This window comes from Phacochoerus africanus, chromosome 10 (genome assembly GCF_016906955.1).
Source record: "Phacochoerus africanus isolate WHEZ1 chromosome 10, ROS_Pafr_v1, whole genome shotgun sequence".
Classification (NCBI taxonomy): domain Eukaryota; kingdom Metazoa; phylum Chordata; class Mammalia; order Artiodactyla; family Suidae; genus Phacochoerus; species Phacochoerus africanus.
In genome coordinates, this window is record NC_062553.1 from 27,972,052 (window position 1) to 27,988,998 (window position 16,947).

A 16,947-nucleotide genomic window follows, 5' to 3' on the forward strand; every position below is an offset into this window, starting at 1 on the left:
ATTCGTATTCCTCCATCTCTTTATCTAAAGTTGCTCTTTAATCTCTGATCCTTTTATATTTATATTTTATTTATTTATTTATTGGATTTTTAGGGCCACACCTGCGGCATATAGAAGTTCCCAGCCTAGGTAGGGGTCAAATTAAAGTTGTAGCTGCTGGCCTACACCACAGGCATAGCAACTCGGGATCCAAGCCGCATCTGCAACCTACACCACAGCTCACGGCAATGCCAGATCCTTAACCCACTGATTGAGGCAAGAGATCAAACCCTTATCCACATGGATATTATGTTCATTACCACTGAGCCACGACAGGAACTCCAACCCCTGATCTTTTTAAAACTTACTTCATAACACCATTAATTGAAATTTTTAGATTTACTTATTTGTTTGTTTAACTTCTACTTGCTTTTTCTCCTTGAGGAAAAGCAAGTTCCATGAGTAAAGGGCCTTGTCTACCCTGTGCTCGCTCTGTTGTCAGTGATTAGAACAGTGCCTGACACATTATAAGCACTCTAAATATTTGTGACTGGATGAATGCAGAGAGGTCTATAGAGTTCATTAGATGCTAAAAGTTTAGGAACTGTTGACTTAAAGGAATACTTGAGTTCTCTCAGATCAGTGGTTTAGAGCCTGGCTGCACAAACACTTAGCTGGCAGACCAAGGAGTTGATTTGGATCAACATGAAGATTTGAAAACAGAGAAAGGATACATCAGAGGCTCTTTAGGTAGCTTGACTTAGCACTTTACTTCTTAAGATTGCAATATTGTTCCAATGCTATGGGAAAATCATGGACTTGAAGAATAGACTTGTGGTTGCCAAGGGGGAATGGGAGGGAACAGGATGGATTGGGAGCTTGGGGTTAACAGATGCAAACTATTGCATTTGTAATGTATTAGCAATGAGATCCTGCTGTGTAGCACTGGAAACTATGCCTAGTCACTTATGATGGAGCGTGATAATGTGAGAAAATAGAATGTGTACATGTAGGTGTAACTGGGTCACCATGCTATACAGTAAAATAAAAAATTTTTATTGGGGAATTAATGATAAAAAAATACCTATGCTATACCAATGCAGAGGAAGACAAGTAAGGGGGTGGTGGGAACTGTTGGAATTTTCTGGCAGGAGGCGTTGAGAGCCTCACTCACTGTGATGAGGCTGATGGAGGACAATGAAAAGAAAGGCCCTGGGAGTTCCCATCATGGTTCAGTGAAAGGGAATCCAACTAGGAACCATGAGGTTGCGAGTTTGATCCCTGGCCTCGCTCAGTGGGTTAAGGATCTGGCGTTGCTGTGAGCTGTGTTATAGATCACAGACATGGCTCACATCCTGTGTTGCTGTGGCTATGGTGTAGGCTGGCAGCTACAGCTCCGATTAGACCCTCAGCCTAGGAACCTCTATATGCTGGGAGTGCAGCCCTAAAAAGATTAAAGACAAAAAATGTAAAAAAAGAAAGAAAGAAAGGCATTTATGGGAGAAAGAGCAGACCTGAGGTACAAAATGTGACAAAAAATTCAGCTTCTAATTGCAGTGTCTTCTCTGTGGCTTGATTTGATGAATTAAATAGCCAAATTAGCCAAACTAGATAATTAAGGGGTTTAGATATATTTTCCACAATGAAAGTCTGTTCGATAATTGTCTAGATATTTTCATGAACTCTTCCTCTGCTTTGATTCTAAAACAGTGCTCTCCACCTGCTTGCCTGAACAATTCCTACTGGTCATCCATTATAGCTCTGCTGAAGGGTGACTTCTCCCAGAAAGCCTTCCTTTATCTCCCTTTCAAAACAAGTTAGGTCTTTCTAGGGTGTATTTTACAACATCCTACACTTTCTCTTTCACTGGAGTCATCAAATTTTATAATAATCCCCTGTTCTCCAACAGACAAGTATTTCTCAATCTCGTTGTCTGTTTTTGCCTTCCTAAGGGGTCCTTAGAATGTATGTCTATTTATGTATTGTATGTATATTTTATACATTAAAAGTTCAAGCCCTTTATCTTGCCCAAGAGAAAATTTTCTCTCATTGAGAGTAATGTTACTTTGGTTGAGGATAAGTGCAATGAACTGTGCAGACACATCCACTGTCCTGCTCAAGTTGTACTGTCAGTATCAGGCACTTAGTACATGTTTGATAATTATTTGTGAATGATTAGATAAATGAGACAATTTTTCAAAGCTTAAAATTGTCAAACCTTGAAATTGATCCTCTTGAAACTATATCGGCATTTTAAAAAAATTACATTTTAAACGTCTGCTGCATTTTACATATGAATCTACTGCCAGTATGCCATCTGTTTTTTTTTTTTTTTCTCCTAGATAGCTTTGTATAAGGCTTTCCAGACATACTCTTTTGGCCCTTTCTCATGATTAAACTAAATCTTTACAAGTAAGTTTGCTGGCATTGAGAAGGAATCTATAGCTGGAGAAAATTTTAAACTAACATACCTAAATGGAAATTGAAATCATGACCTCTATTTTTATGAGAACAGACTTCTTCCATAAAATTCAGAATTTTAAAAAAATTCATCTCAGCTAGGCAATATGAGAATGTGCTATTTTTCAGGAAATGGAAGTAGCCATATTATATGGAGCTTGGCATTAATAAACACTACATTATGCATACATTTATAGATGTAGCATAAATTAGGTGAAGGCATCTGTCAAAATTAAAAGTGTTTTCCACAGAGAAGACAAGCAGTAAATATTCATACTTGGTATGTGTATAGATATAGACACACACATTCACACACAAATAAGATGTGACCTTAATATATTATGTCTGTTTCCCAAAGATATGAACATATCACCTATTACTTCATGCTTGGGAGGATCCCTGTTTATCTTATTCTTCAACTTCCATATTCCATTTACTCATATGTTAATTCATTCAACAGACACTTCTTGTCTCCATGGGTATTCCCATGTATACTGTCTCATTTTCCCCTTGCCTCTTTATAGACTATTCTCAAGTCAGAGGGCAGAGTGAGCCTTTAAACCATCTGTCAGATCACCTTCTGCCTCTGCTCCAAACCGTGCAACAACGTTCAGTGTCACTCAGAGTAAAAGATTCTATGTGAACTTGCCCCCTAGAATCTAAGTCCTTCTTTCCTATAGTCTCTTCATTTATTCAACTACAGTTGCAATGCCCCCTGGCTGTTCTTGGAGCTTGTCACCCACAGGTCTGATTTAGGTCTTTGTGTTAGTGGTTCCTCCTTCCTGGAATGCTCTTCCAACCATCAGACACCTGCAAGGCTAACGGCTTCACCTCCTTCACTTTGCTCAGATTTCACCTTCTCTCTGAGGCCTACCTTGATTCCATTTCTTATTGCAGTCTTCTCCTACCCATGCAACCTGACACTTCTGATTGCTCTTTTTTTTTTCTTTCTTTTCTTTAAAGCACTGTTACCTTCAACCAACCTTTTTTTTTTTTTTTTCCTTCTAAGGCTGTGACTGTGGTATACAGAGGTTTCCAGGCTAGGGTTTGAATTGGAGAAGCAGCTGAGGCCACAGCAATAGCAGGATCTGAACTGTATCTGCAACCTACACCACAGCTCACAGCAATGCCAGGTCCTTATCCAGCTGAGGGAGGGTAGGGATTAAACCCTCATCCTCACGTGTATTAGTTGAGTTCTTAATCTGTTAACCCACAACAGGAACTCTACTGAATGTCTATTTCCTCATTTATTGTTTTTATCGCAGGAGTGCCTCCACCCCACAGCGAGGACCTAGGCTCCTTGAGGGCAAGGATTTTTATTTATTTTGTTCACTGATGAATCGTAGGGACTTAGAACAGTGTCTGGTGTTTGTTAGGTGGTCAGTGAATGTTTGTTGAATGGGTGAATTCATAAACAGAGCTTGCATTTCAAATACCAAGTGTAAAGAGGAAAATAAGAAGCATCAAGAAGCAAAGCAAATCAGCATCAGAAGGTTGACAGAATTTCCAGTGTACACTTATAGAGGGGATGGCTGGAAAGGGCCGCTCTGCTGCAGAGGTGCCTTCTGGGCTGAGGAGTCACAGTGACAGGAAGCCTGTGTGCCTGTGTGGCCAGGGGAGCATCCAGGGAGGCAAACGGCAAGTACCAAGACTATGATGGGCACGAGCTTCTCTTCAAGGACTCCAAGGAAGGCCATCATGAGGGACAGAGAAACGGCATGAAGCTGGAAAGATAAAGAGGGTCCTGGTGATACTTCACATTTCAATACAATTTTCTGAAAATGGTCACATAATTAGTATATGTGAAAATATATGGCTGAAAAGAAGGGTGATTTATCTCTAAATTTTTCTTAAGTTGTGTTTCAAACTTCCTCCTTTTACAAAATATTCAAGTCAGTTCAGTTCACATTTTGCCTCTTTGTGCTTTGGTAGATACGAGGCAAGTTTCAAAGAACCATCAAAGATTTTTGTAGGTGGCAGGAAGTGGTGTGCTTGTGTTTCTGAAATCACGTCACATAGGTGACTGCCTGTGCTCTTCCGTTATTTGTGCCAGCTTGAGTTGTGGCTGCCTTTGAGCGAGGACTCTTCCTGTCTGCTTGCAGGCTTTGCTTTGAAGGGGAGAAGGGCTCCAGGTGGCTGTTTCTGTGGGACTCTGTTCCAGGCTGCAGCACCCCAGTCGCACCTAACCTACACATTTACGTAAGCCGTCCGTTGACCCACGTTTTGCTCAGCCTGAACTTCCTCTTTTCTTTTCTTTTTTTTAAACTGAACTCCTGACATGTGATTTCTAGTAAATAATGATACTGGTTCAACACTTACTTTCTCACCACATTAACTAACTTGCTGTGTCAAACAGGGGAAGCCTGCAGAAGTGCAACAGTCAGTTTTTCAGAATCACCATTTTCTTACCACTTTTCATTGCCATCTTCCTGCCTTATCAGGGTTGACTTTCTTTTCTCTATGATTTTATCCGCTAAACATATGAACTACTAAAGAAGAATCTTGATGAAATAAATGAGAAGATTCCAAGCTATTGAAAAATTTTACATTCACAGGCACTTCAATGCTACCTTGGCTTTTGTAGATGTAAGTTAACAAAGTTATAACAAGGTTGAAGAATGAAATGGAACTTTTATAACCCTATAGGTAACTATTAAGAAAGCATAGTAGAAAAAGTATAGACCTTAAAAAACAAAATACTCTTTAAGAGAACTCTCATCTGTTTGTGATATGTGTGTGAATAGTGAATTTAAAATAGTAAGAGCGAATTTAATTTTTTAATGATTTTTATTTTTTCCATTATAGTTGGTTTACAGTGTTAGCAAGAGTGAATTTAAACTAGCAATTTAGACATTTTCTGTAACTTAGTTTCATGCTTTCTGCACTAAAGTCCAATACTGTGTATGTTGCTTCATACTCCACCCTCGACTAATTATAGAAGAAAATAGCTAGAATCTTGGTAAGTAGAGATATCATGTCAATTTCTTTAACCTGTGAAAATTTTAAAAGTCTCCTCATTCTTCCCAGTGTTTCAATTCTGGTGCACTTTGGCTTTACCTAGACATGCCTTCCCTGCCTCTGGTGTAATCTTCCTCAAAGCCACATCAGAACGATCCTCAAAGGGCAGTCTGAGTCTGAAAAATTGACTTTGTAGTGTACATGAGACCCAAAAGGGAGAAAATGAGCAGAACTGGTTTAGTCAGCAATAGGGTCCTGTACTCTTTTTTGGAAAGTGTTTTGCCACCAATTTAATCAGAGGAGAATCTTCTCTTTTCCGCCTTCTTCCTCATCTGCTTCCCACTCCCTATCCTTGTCACTCTCCTCTCTTCTCCCCTCATCTATTGCCCTCTTGATTCTTTTTCTTCCTTCTCTGTCCCTTCTCCTCCTCCTTCCTCCTTCCCCATCCATCTGTCCATAAAAGGTAAGGTTTTATGTGCTCAGTGGGCAGTATAGCTAAACCAGGAATTGTGCATTATATTGATGTGTTTATTATGTTAAAATTAGAACATTTAATAAGTGAAAATGGTGTTCATTAATTCTAATAACTTTTTAGTTCATGAAGTCCCACTTTTTCCCTGTATATATATATCAGTCAACATGTCAATTAGTAAATACTAATTAAGCGCCTACAATATATAAGACATTACATAGGGCCTAAAAAGGAAGTAATGTAGGTCAAAGCCCTAGCTTCCAAGGAAATTACAGTTCAGTTCAGGAAATAAAGGATAAACACTTTAAAAGTTATAAAACAATGCAAGAGATAAATATAATTGAATATAGCAATAAAGTAATATCACAAGACAGGAACTGATGATAAAATGCAAATAAATGACCGAGATGTTAAGTGCTATGAAATTTCAGAGGAGGAAGTGATTTTGGTGGCTGGGGTGACTTGGGGACACTTTAGAGAGTAAGATAGTTGTAGAGAATGATTAGCTCTGGATAGGAAGAGAGAAAGAGGCAGTGGGTCCCACTTAAGAGGGATGCCATGAGCTGAAACTTAGAAGTAGCAAAGCTGAAGGTGTGTTTCAAGACAGGACAGTGAATAGATCTGACTGAAAGATTTGGTAAAATTATATTGCAAATAAGTTGGGGAAAGATTATGGAGGGCTTTGGATGTCTCATTTAGATTATCCGGATGTCTCTGTGAAATTGTTATGAGGGATCATTTTGTTAAAATTTGTCAAAAGAACATGATTGATTTCATGACATAGAGAGTGTGTGCAAAGTAGAGGTTCAAACCAGAGATCCTCAGCATGAGTAAAAAACAAAGTCTCAGCCGTTGGTATTCTTGGAGTGAGTCTGGCCATAACTGAGGATGGAGAAGCAGGTATGTAGTTGATTCTCACTGAGTTCATCTTCTGTCCTATTAGTAGTGACAAGCCATTGTAAAAGGTTAACGAGGACAGTGACATGATCAAATCTTGTTAGCATATCATTATGACAGCCTACAAAGATAAATTAGAAATAGATGAGTTTAGCAACAGTATAATAAAGGGCTAGTGAGGTAGTCCATGGAAGAGATAGTGATGGTCTGATGTTAAGACCCGACAGTAAGGGTGGCAAGTAGAGATTAGAGCTGGAGTGGGATTTAGGTTGGATTTGGGATCAACTGGATATATTAGGGCTGGGAGATAGAGGATATTGGGAGATGGAGGAAGTCATGGAGTGGGCAATTCCTAGGGTGACTCTCAGGACATTGCTTTGAGCTACTATTACACAAATAAGTGTTTCACTGACTTTAGTTTGGGTGTGTGTTCAAACTTGCATTTCATCTCTATTCCCCCTAACTGTCCTATACACTAGATGATTGCAACTTTCTCCTTGAAGGCCTATCACCAGTCCCCTTTTCTACTCTAGGCTATATGGTAGTTTTTCTCAAAAACAAATATGATTTTCACTCTTCTCCTAAAGGTTCTCAATTGGCACTTTATATCTATTGATTAAAGTCCAAGCCATTTACCCTAGCAGATGAGACCCTTTACAAACCTCCACAACTTAACCATCACAAACCCTTCATATTACATTCGCCCTACTAACAGCTTTTGCTCCTATTCCACTTAAGGTCTCATTTCCGTTATACATTATGGTCTTAACTGTCTTAGAGGCTCTTTGCACAGCTGGCCTTATGTTAGCACTGACTCCATCCACACTTAGCTCTATTATCATTTCTTTGTTTTTGGCTTTTTAGGGCCATAACCATGGCATGTGGAAAGTCCCAGGCTAGGGGTCGAATCAGAGCTACAGCTGCCAACCTATGCCACAGACACAGCAATGTAGGATCCAAGCTGCATCTGTGACCTACATCACAGCTCACAGCAATGCTGGATCCTTGACCCACTGAATAAGGCCAGGGATCGAACCCTCATCCTCATGGATACTAGTCAGGTTCATTTCTGCTGAGCACAAAACAAACTCCTATTATCTTCTCCTTAGAAGAAACTTTTAAATTTCCTAGACAGAAGTAGACACTACACTTTATCCATTACCAGAGCACTTTGAATACATATTAACTTATGGTTTGTTAAAATTTTAATTTATATAATAAAGATAATTCATAATGACAACTAATTTTTTTATTATTCCTTGCTAGTAATTTGATAAAGCATTTATACATATTAAGTCATTTATTGGAAAAGGTCAGTGCTTGAAGAAACTAAGGTAAAGAGAAGTTTGCTCAAGGGAGAATAGCTAGAGAATGGCACAACTAAGTTCAACTTGGTTTGAACCCAAGCTTGTGTGATTCCAGTGGTGGCACTCCCAACCACTCTACCCAGTATCTCTTTTTGTGATAGAGTTCCTCAAGGCTGGGAGCATAGCTCATTCAATTTTGTAATCTCATCTGTAGTACACATTAAATAATGCTTTGTAGAACTATTAAAGAATACATGAAGGTATGCTAGGGAAACTGATTAAACAATTAAAGGTGGAGTCTTAATAGCTGACAAAAGCTTTACCTGTTTCCTCTCCCAGCTAAGAGTAATATTTAGCAGAAGCCTTTCGTGCGGACAAAGGAATGACTAATGGGGGATTTTACACACTGTAGCAAGATATGGGAAGAAGATGTTTGTAGCTATCGAGGCCTTTCCCAGCACATTCTCATCATCCCTTCTGTCAAAAAGGCTATTCCTATCTATAAGCCAAAAATAAAAAAGACCAAAAAAAATCTGTTAGATATTCTAGAACGAATTTTGGTCAGAGTTGAATAGGAGACTTGACAGGTCTTTATGACTGCCAAAAACTTGTTGGATCCATAATTTAAAAGTTGAACAATAAAGAGAGAAAGTGGAAGCTTATGCAAGTGCTAATAGTGTTGTGCTTTTAAAATCAATGTGGTCTCCCATATAGCTACATTTATGGACCAAAAACATATGCTTTTGCCAGGATTCCTTGGAATAGTGAGCAAAGTTAACACTGACAGAGTGCTTGATAAGTGCTAGGAGTATTCTATATTTAATATGCTATTTAATCTTTACTGCAACCTCATGTGGTATGTCTATGGCTTTACTCTTTGGTAGATAAAAAATGAAACTAGAGACATTAATTTAGAAATAAGGTAAATCTATTCCAGACTGCTCTTAACATCTTTAATAATTCCATGTGTATTCCATTTTCTGAATTACCTACCACCCTGATCACATTATACATACAGCCATCCCTGATGTTACCTTCCTTCTCTCTCTCCAGCTCCTTAAATTAGTTGGGATTTCTTAAATTGGTTTACCTAGCTTCCAGGATCCTAAAGCTTTCTTCTTTTGTGACTGACTCCTTCAAAGGCTGAGAGGTATTTAATCCTTTCCTCTTGACAAAGTCATGATCAAATTTAAGCCTTAAAAAAGAGTTCTTTTCTAAGAAGCAGTTGAAAAAATAATGCACGATACAAAATGTAAGTTTGGTTAAAATCCAAGGTGCATAGATTTAAAACTAAGGAAGGTCTAAGGTAAGCCAAGATATGGATGCATATTTCCTCTGGGATTGGTAACAGCCTGATTTCATTTCTGAAAATCTTAATTCCTAGATTTATCTCCAAGTGAGACCACTCTGAGTCAGTTATTCTTGCTCTAAACTCAGTTTTTACTTTTTTTTCACAGTAATCATACTTCTCTGTTTGTGGGTCTTCAGACCTTTCTATGTAGAAGCCCTTCCTTTTATTGTGTGGACCAAGACTTCAGGAAGTTCTGCACTGAGTGTGCAGTTAAAATAATATCTGTGATGAAAACAACAACAGGATATGGATTGACTGGTGCTGGTGTCTTTAATCTGTATATATTTATTTCAAAAAGTGTATGTGGAAGTTTTCAAAGGCACATGAAAACAGAAACTATACAGTGCAACTATGTGGATCCATCACTCATCATTTTTCTGCCATTCTTATTTCATTTAATAGGGTTTATTTGGGTATTTTAAAACAAATCATAGCTGTTCTATCACTTTACTTCTAAATAATTCTGTGTCTCTCTAAGAGGTGAGAAGGACTTCTAAAACAACCACAAAGCCATTCCAAACCCCAATACAATTAGTAGTTCTTAGTAATAGCATCTGTCACCCCGCTTGTGTTCTGTATTCACCTACTGACTCCCTTTCTTCTTTTTATAGTTAATTTGTTCAAAAACAAGATATTTAAAAGTGTTCACACAGTGCATTTGGTTTGTGGGTCTTCTCCAACATTTGTTGAATTTTCAGTGTAGATGACATGCTTTTCAGACATCATGTTATTCTAACCTCGTAGTACACTTCAGAGGTAAGAAGCATCATCTCCATTTTAACCAGTCTGAGATGTTGTCAGGAGTATTTAGATGGCTTCTCTCAACTTGCATGACTTCACAGGGGCAGAGGCCATGTGAAGACCCAGAATTCAAAGTCATTTCTCTTTCATTCCCTTCCACTTCCTCCATTCCTTACACAAGCCAAGTCTTTTGTCTCCTCATGTCTGTCATGTCTATCCTAATGTCATATTGCCTCTCATATCTTTTGTCCCCTTCAGGGTGTTTGACAAATCTAGATCTTCCAGACAGTCAGAGTGGTTGTACCTTTTGTTGAAACTAATAAGCAACCATAGCCTCAGATGGTGGTTTCCTTTGTTGCCCGGAATTTTTTAGCTCTTGAGGCCGAAGAAGACTTTCTCTGTCATCTTGTTTTTTAAATGCATAGTCCCTTCTGAACAGCCCAATAAGTTCCTCTATTTTAATCCACATGGTAACATCAGAACATAAACCCATGATTACAGAGCAGAGAAAGATACCATCCCTTTAACATGATGAAGGCCCCAGCTTTCTCTGGGTTAGGTTATGAGTTCAAGTTCTTTGCTTTTTGCTGATGATTTATTACTCAAATGCCCTCAAAATGTTCTTTGTGGCTTCAAAGGAACAAATATACTTTCCTTGCATGTTTACAGTAAAAGATATGATTCCTGGCAAATAAAAGGTGATGTTTAGTTATATTTTTCCCAAATTTTGAATTTCCAGTGCTTTTTTTTTTAAGAACAATGATATATCAGCTTTGAATAAAATGGATTCACATAATGAAGCAGTTATTATTTTTTAAATCTTTTTAAATCCCTGATCCTCTAAGTAGATCTTAGATTGGTGTTTGCATGGGTTTACACCTATCTAACATTTGCTAAACATCCCTGTTACAACAAGCAGAGAGCAACTCTCAGACTCAGAGATCTTGGTGGGCAACAGGATTGAATAATATTGTTTTGTTTTAATTGTATTTATTGTTAAGATTTCCAAGTGTTTATACAACTTAAATGGTATTTTCCTTTATGATTAAAATACGAGTTTCTTTTAAAATGTATTTTTGTAGGTAAAAAATGATTTTAAAGAAAAATTTTAGGTAATAACAGCTCTTGTTTTGAACACTTATTACATATAATGCCCTCCTCTCAGCTCATGATTGACTGAATGTTTTCTTTAATAGCACTATGAAGCAGATGTTATTATCATGCCCATTTTATAAATGAGGCAAGTGAGGCACAAGCCTGTAAGATCACAAGGTTAGTAGGTAGTATGATAAGGAGTTTAACTCTTTCCCTCCATCTACTATGGCTTCCAAGTACAGAAGAGTGATGTGAATATATTTGAATGGTGAGCATAATGCAAGAGGTTAGAGAACAGCAAAGTGAAAGCCTTTTCTCCAGCCTTCACTTTATAGCTAAGTTTTAACTTACAGGTCATAAATAAAGGCTCTGTAGGCTTACAAATGCTAGTTTAAATGTTATATCTGTCACTTAGTGTGTATGTTTTGGTCAAATTATTTTACTTCTCTAAACTTCACTGTTCTCATTTGTAAAGCAAGTATAACAACCACCTTGCAAGTTCACAGATGTACTAGACTCTGCCAAGGTTATATAATACGTTTTCAGTTGGTAGTTACTGGTACATGGTAAATAACCAAAATAGTAGCTGATACTGTTATCTGGAGGCAATATTACTTATTGCTTAGTTAAGGCTTTAGATAGACCTGGATTTCAAGATTAGTTCCGTGCTACCTTGCAGAAGTTATATCTGTATAATGGGAATGATAATTCTTCAAACTGCTGTTAAGAGTTTGAAATGAAATAGTATAGGTTACACATTTAGCCCAAATGTTGGCATCTATTCTGCCTGGTATCCTCTGAACTTCCTGGATCTGTGATTTGGTGTGTCTGACATTAATTTGTGGAATCTCATCATTTCAAATATTTCTGTTTCTTTCATTTTTCTTCTTCTTCTTCTGGATTCCAACTACACATATATTTTTATTGTTGTTTCATAGTTTTTAGATATTGCTTTTCTGTTTTTTCCTTTGATTTTCAGGGTTTTTTTTTGTCTTTTGTCTTTTTTTTTTTTTTTGTTGTTGTTGTTGTTGTTGTTTGATTTTCAGTTTTGAGACTTCTATTGAGTTTCCTTTTGGGGGGACTCACCTGTGGTATGTGGAAGTTCCCAGGCTAGAGGTTGAATCAGAGCTGCAACTGTCACCCTACACCCCATCCACAACAATGCCAGATCCTAGCTGTGTCTGTGACCTACACTATAGCTCATGGTAATGCAGATCCTTAACCCACTGTGTGTGTGGCCAGGGATCGAACCCGCATCCTTACGGATACTAGTCTGGCTTGTTAATTGCTAAGCCATAAAGGCAACTCCTTCTATGGAGATATTCTTAAGTTCAAAGTCTTTCCTCAGCCATGTCTACTTACTAATAATCCTTTTAAAGATAGTCTTCATTTCTGTTTACAATGTTTATGGCCACTAGGATTTCTTTTTTGTTCTTTTTAGGAATTTCCATCTCTCTGCTTACATTGTACCTCTGTTCTTATATTCTGTCTACTTTTCCATTAGAGTCCCTAGCATATCACTCATAGTTAAAAAAATTTTCTGGTTTGATGATTCTAACATCCTTGCCACATCTGAGTCCAGTTCTGCAGCTTGCTCGGTCTCTTCAAACTGTGTTTTTGGCCATTTGGTATGTCTTGTAATTGTTTTTATTGTTAGCCAGAAATGATGTACCTGGTAAAAGGAACTGCTGTAAACAGACCTTCAGACATGTGGTGGTAAGTGCTGGGGAGGGAAGTGTTCTATGGGTTAATGCCTAGGTCTCCGTTTTCCGTGAGCCTGTACTTCTGACTATGCACTCCTCCCCACCCCCACATTTGGTGGGACAGGATGGCTAGAGGGGACAGTTGGGTATTTCCCTCCCCCCATGTCAGTTAGGCTCTGATAAAGCCCCAGCCTATTAGCTTTGGGTTAAATAGTTTCTTTTGAGGGCAGGCCTTGGTCAGAAAACAGAGGGCTCTGATGTAATTCGCAATGCTTGCTTTCCTTTCTCCCTGCAAAAAGCAGAAGGGGATTTTTCTCAGATATTCACTATGAGAACCGGGTTGAGCTCCTGGAGGTCAAATTCACAGAAACGTGGAAACTCCCCCCATGCCTGGGTGCCCTGGAGTTTATAACTCTTGGACCTGTCCACACAGAGCTTCCAGCAATTTGTTGATTACAGTTCAGGTTTTCTTACTTCGGCCCTAGTCCCCCTGGTGGTTTGTGTTTGTGGGTTTCTGGTCTGGTAATTTGTGATTCTCTGTATGTGCCTGTCAGTCTCATCAAATTTGGCACAGTTTTTCCCTGTGACCTTATTTCTCTGACGGCTTTAGAAGAGTTGATGATTTTTCAGTTTGCTCGGCTGTTGACTTAGGACAGAGTGGCAACTTCTAGCCTCTCACATGACTGACTAGAAACTGAAACTCTAGCCCGGTTATTCCTGTCAGTGGGTCCTCATTCAACACTGATGTAAACTCTTATTTGATTCGTATTATTTGGGGCCCATAACTGAAGCACAAAGCTTTTCTGCTAACATCAATCTTTTGTATCAGATTATTTCTTTGATCAATATTCTAACGAATTTACAATGTAAGACAACTAAGAATTTGATAGGAGTTGTACATTATAAAGATGGGGACTGTATACTTTATTATGATGTGATAAATGAACTCTGATAAACTAAATGGCAACTATTACTTAGTTGAAGAGGCCTCTATATGAAATAAATGCAGAGCAGAATAAGCAGTGAAAACTAGTACTTGGATATGGTATCTTAAATTCTTCTGGTAAAATCTGTTAAAGATACATAGAAATATACTAACCATATATACTTCCTTGATGTATTATTCATACTACTTTCAGTTCTATATCTTTTAACTACAAAATAAATTAACCTATTTATCAGAAAAAGCTACAATAAGTGTGTGGGGGATGGGAGGATTATGGAGGTTAAGGCTGGATGGAGGTGTTGTTGCCATAAAATATCATAATAATTACATGGGAAAATCTCTCCATCCATGAGTACCTTAGTGTAAGTGATGAAAATGATAATTCCAGCATCACCTTTCTTGTTGTGGGATGCATTACACTTACATTTAGACACAATGCTCTGTGGCACCCATGTTAGATGATGCTTCAAGTATCAGAAAATTCTTAGCATGTTACTTTACACAAAACTGGTTCTTCAGTGGAGACCCCCAAAACTAATAGGCAGGTAGAAATTAAAGAAGAAAACTATCCCTTATTACTTGTATATCTTCCAAATAGCAATAGTATTAGCGTAGGTGCCCTGGAAATGACTGACCACCTGACTTACCATTTCAAATAGGATATTGGTCTGGGAGTCAAGGATACCGTTTTAGGTTATTGTTTCCATTGAGCTTTTCAAAATATGTGTGAAATCGTAGGAAGGATTTATGATTTTTCCAACTTCTTTTTTTTACTTTCGTATTAGGTTTTATGGGTTATTGTGGTGAGCCTGCAGGAATCCCAGCCCCTAATCTTTGCTGAACTCCCTAATTCCATCCATTTTTGTGCTTTTAAGCTGGGGTGGGGGTGTGTGCAATGATAACAGGATGCCACCAACAAATCTTCCCTAAAGCCAGCTCATAGTGGCAGTGTTTTCACAGCATTGTTCTTCATTCTATTTTCATGTACATGTTCCTAGAGGAAGGTTAACATCCTTAAGTACAGCACCATCCTAAGCTTCTCAAAAGCACCATATAATGAGGGTGAGTCCTGGCCAAGACTGAAACTCTGAGCTTGTCTCTGTCAGAGCCTCACTGGTCAGCAGCTGCTAAGCCCAGGTGGGCTATGAGACCACAGGGAAAGGGACAGTCTCCAGTGCCATTATGTCACGGTAAGACTTGGATCATGTCATGCGGTGCAGAAGGCTACACTTATGGGATTAGCCTTAGCTACAGATGGATCTTTGGATAGTCATCTATATACTGGAATTTGATTGGTGTCAAAAGCCTCTCTGCACCCAAAATAGACTTTCATTCTACCTAGACTTACTTGTGTGACAAAAACAACTAAGTGACTTATTGAGAACCCACTCTGTGCAAGGAACTGAACTAAGCTATCCCATTTTATTTCATCCAAAGTGCGTTACCCATTTTATTTCATGTAAAGCTCGCTATACACCTAGGAAGGAGATAGATAACGATAATGATTTTAAAGTTTAGGATACCAAGGTATGGATTGACTCAGGAGTCAACAATTGACAGAATGGTTTTAAGCTAAGTCTTACCGGAGAGCCTAGGTGCTCAAGCAGCCTTTATTAAGGAAAGATCTCTTTTGGACTTAATCAGGTTAAGGTTGAGCCCTCTGCTCCCTCCTTTGCTCTGAGGTCTAAACACTCTTAAGTCTTGATATTCTCACTCATCTGAGAGGAAAAGAGTAAGAACTCCCTCATCTTCCTCACAGTATTTTGGAGAAAGACAGATGAGATAATCAAGAAGAAAACATTTTGTAAATAACTGAAGAAGGCTCAATTCTGAGACTTTCAGACAAGCCTCAGAAATGAGTGCTGAGGGTTTGCCAGCCCAGAAGATTATTTGCATAGAAGCTGAGGTGCTTCCTGGGGCAAAAAATTAATCTGTATTCGCTGCTAAGTTTAAAATAACAGTATGAGATATGACTTGACGAAGTTCTATTTGCAGGGGCTTCAGGGTGTGTTTGCCTAAACATACACATATTTAATATGTTAAAACTGAGTAATTTTGTATTAAATACCTATAAATAGGCATCAAACATTCTATATTAAATATATTACATATTTATATATTTAAATCATAGAGGCCATCAGATGTCTAGAACAGAGCACTAGAGTTATTAGTGAAATCTGTTTCTCAGTTCAGCCCCTTGTTCTAGGGAGAAAGATTTTAATAAAAAAAAGACAAGACATTTCACTGAGCTCTGTGACACATCAAGGTAAAGTTCCTATTACTCTAATATTGTATAACCCAAGAGGTAGGAAGCCACTTATTCCTTGTATCACATGTTACTACAATTGCTTTGCTTGGGAGACAAGTAAGAGAGACCATGAGCTCCATATAGAGCAGGTCAGAATGGTAACACTGTTGGGAGGGCAGCTGATTGGTGGCAGGGCAGCAGCAGAACAAATTCGTGGTAAGCCCTGATGTGGAATGACTGTGCTTCTGTGGTACCTTGGGAGCAAAAGTGCAGTGTGGGTAGAAACATCATGGCACATGTGTGGTGGTGCACAGGATAGACTCCATGACAGACGCAGGAAGGGAAACTGTCATGCCCACAAGAAGAGTGGGCTGGCTGTGGTGCCTGGCTGAGAGCTGTGGTGTTCCTGGTAGAACATGAGGATGCTGAGAGATGCCTACGGGGCTGCAGGGGATACCTGGAGAGGACTTTGTCAGAGCTGGAGTTTCTGCATGAGGAGGAATGGATCAGACCTGGGTCATCTGGGTGACACCTATAAGGCAATTTGTGAATCAGAAATTACTATCACTGTATCTCTATAGCACTAGGTATATAAGAAGGAATCAGAATTTCACTTTGGTCCTGACATAATATTGGAAATATACATCATTTCTTGCATAAAGATATTTCTTTCATTCTTCTATGCATTTGCTGGGCTACATTTGGAACGCAAATTGATAATTGGTGTAAATCCTACTTGACAGTGCTTTTCTGTGTAGCCACCATATTTCAGGATCAGAATCACCCTGGT

At 38.5% G+C, this 16,947-nt stretch overlaps 1 protein-coding gene across 1 annotated transcript in view; it reads left to right on the forward strand.

Moving 5' to 3' along the window:
* The window catches only part of DTHD1 (death domain containing 1), a 75,415-nt gene that overhangs the window by 42,143 nt on the left and 16,325 nt on the right, over window positions 1-16,947 (forward strand). The window lies entirely within an intron of this gene.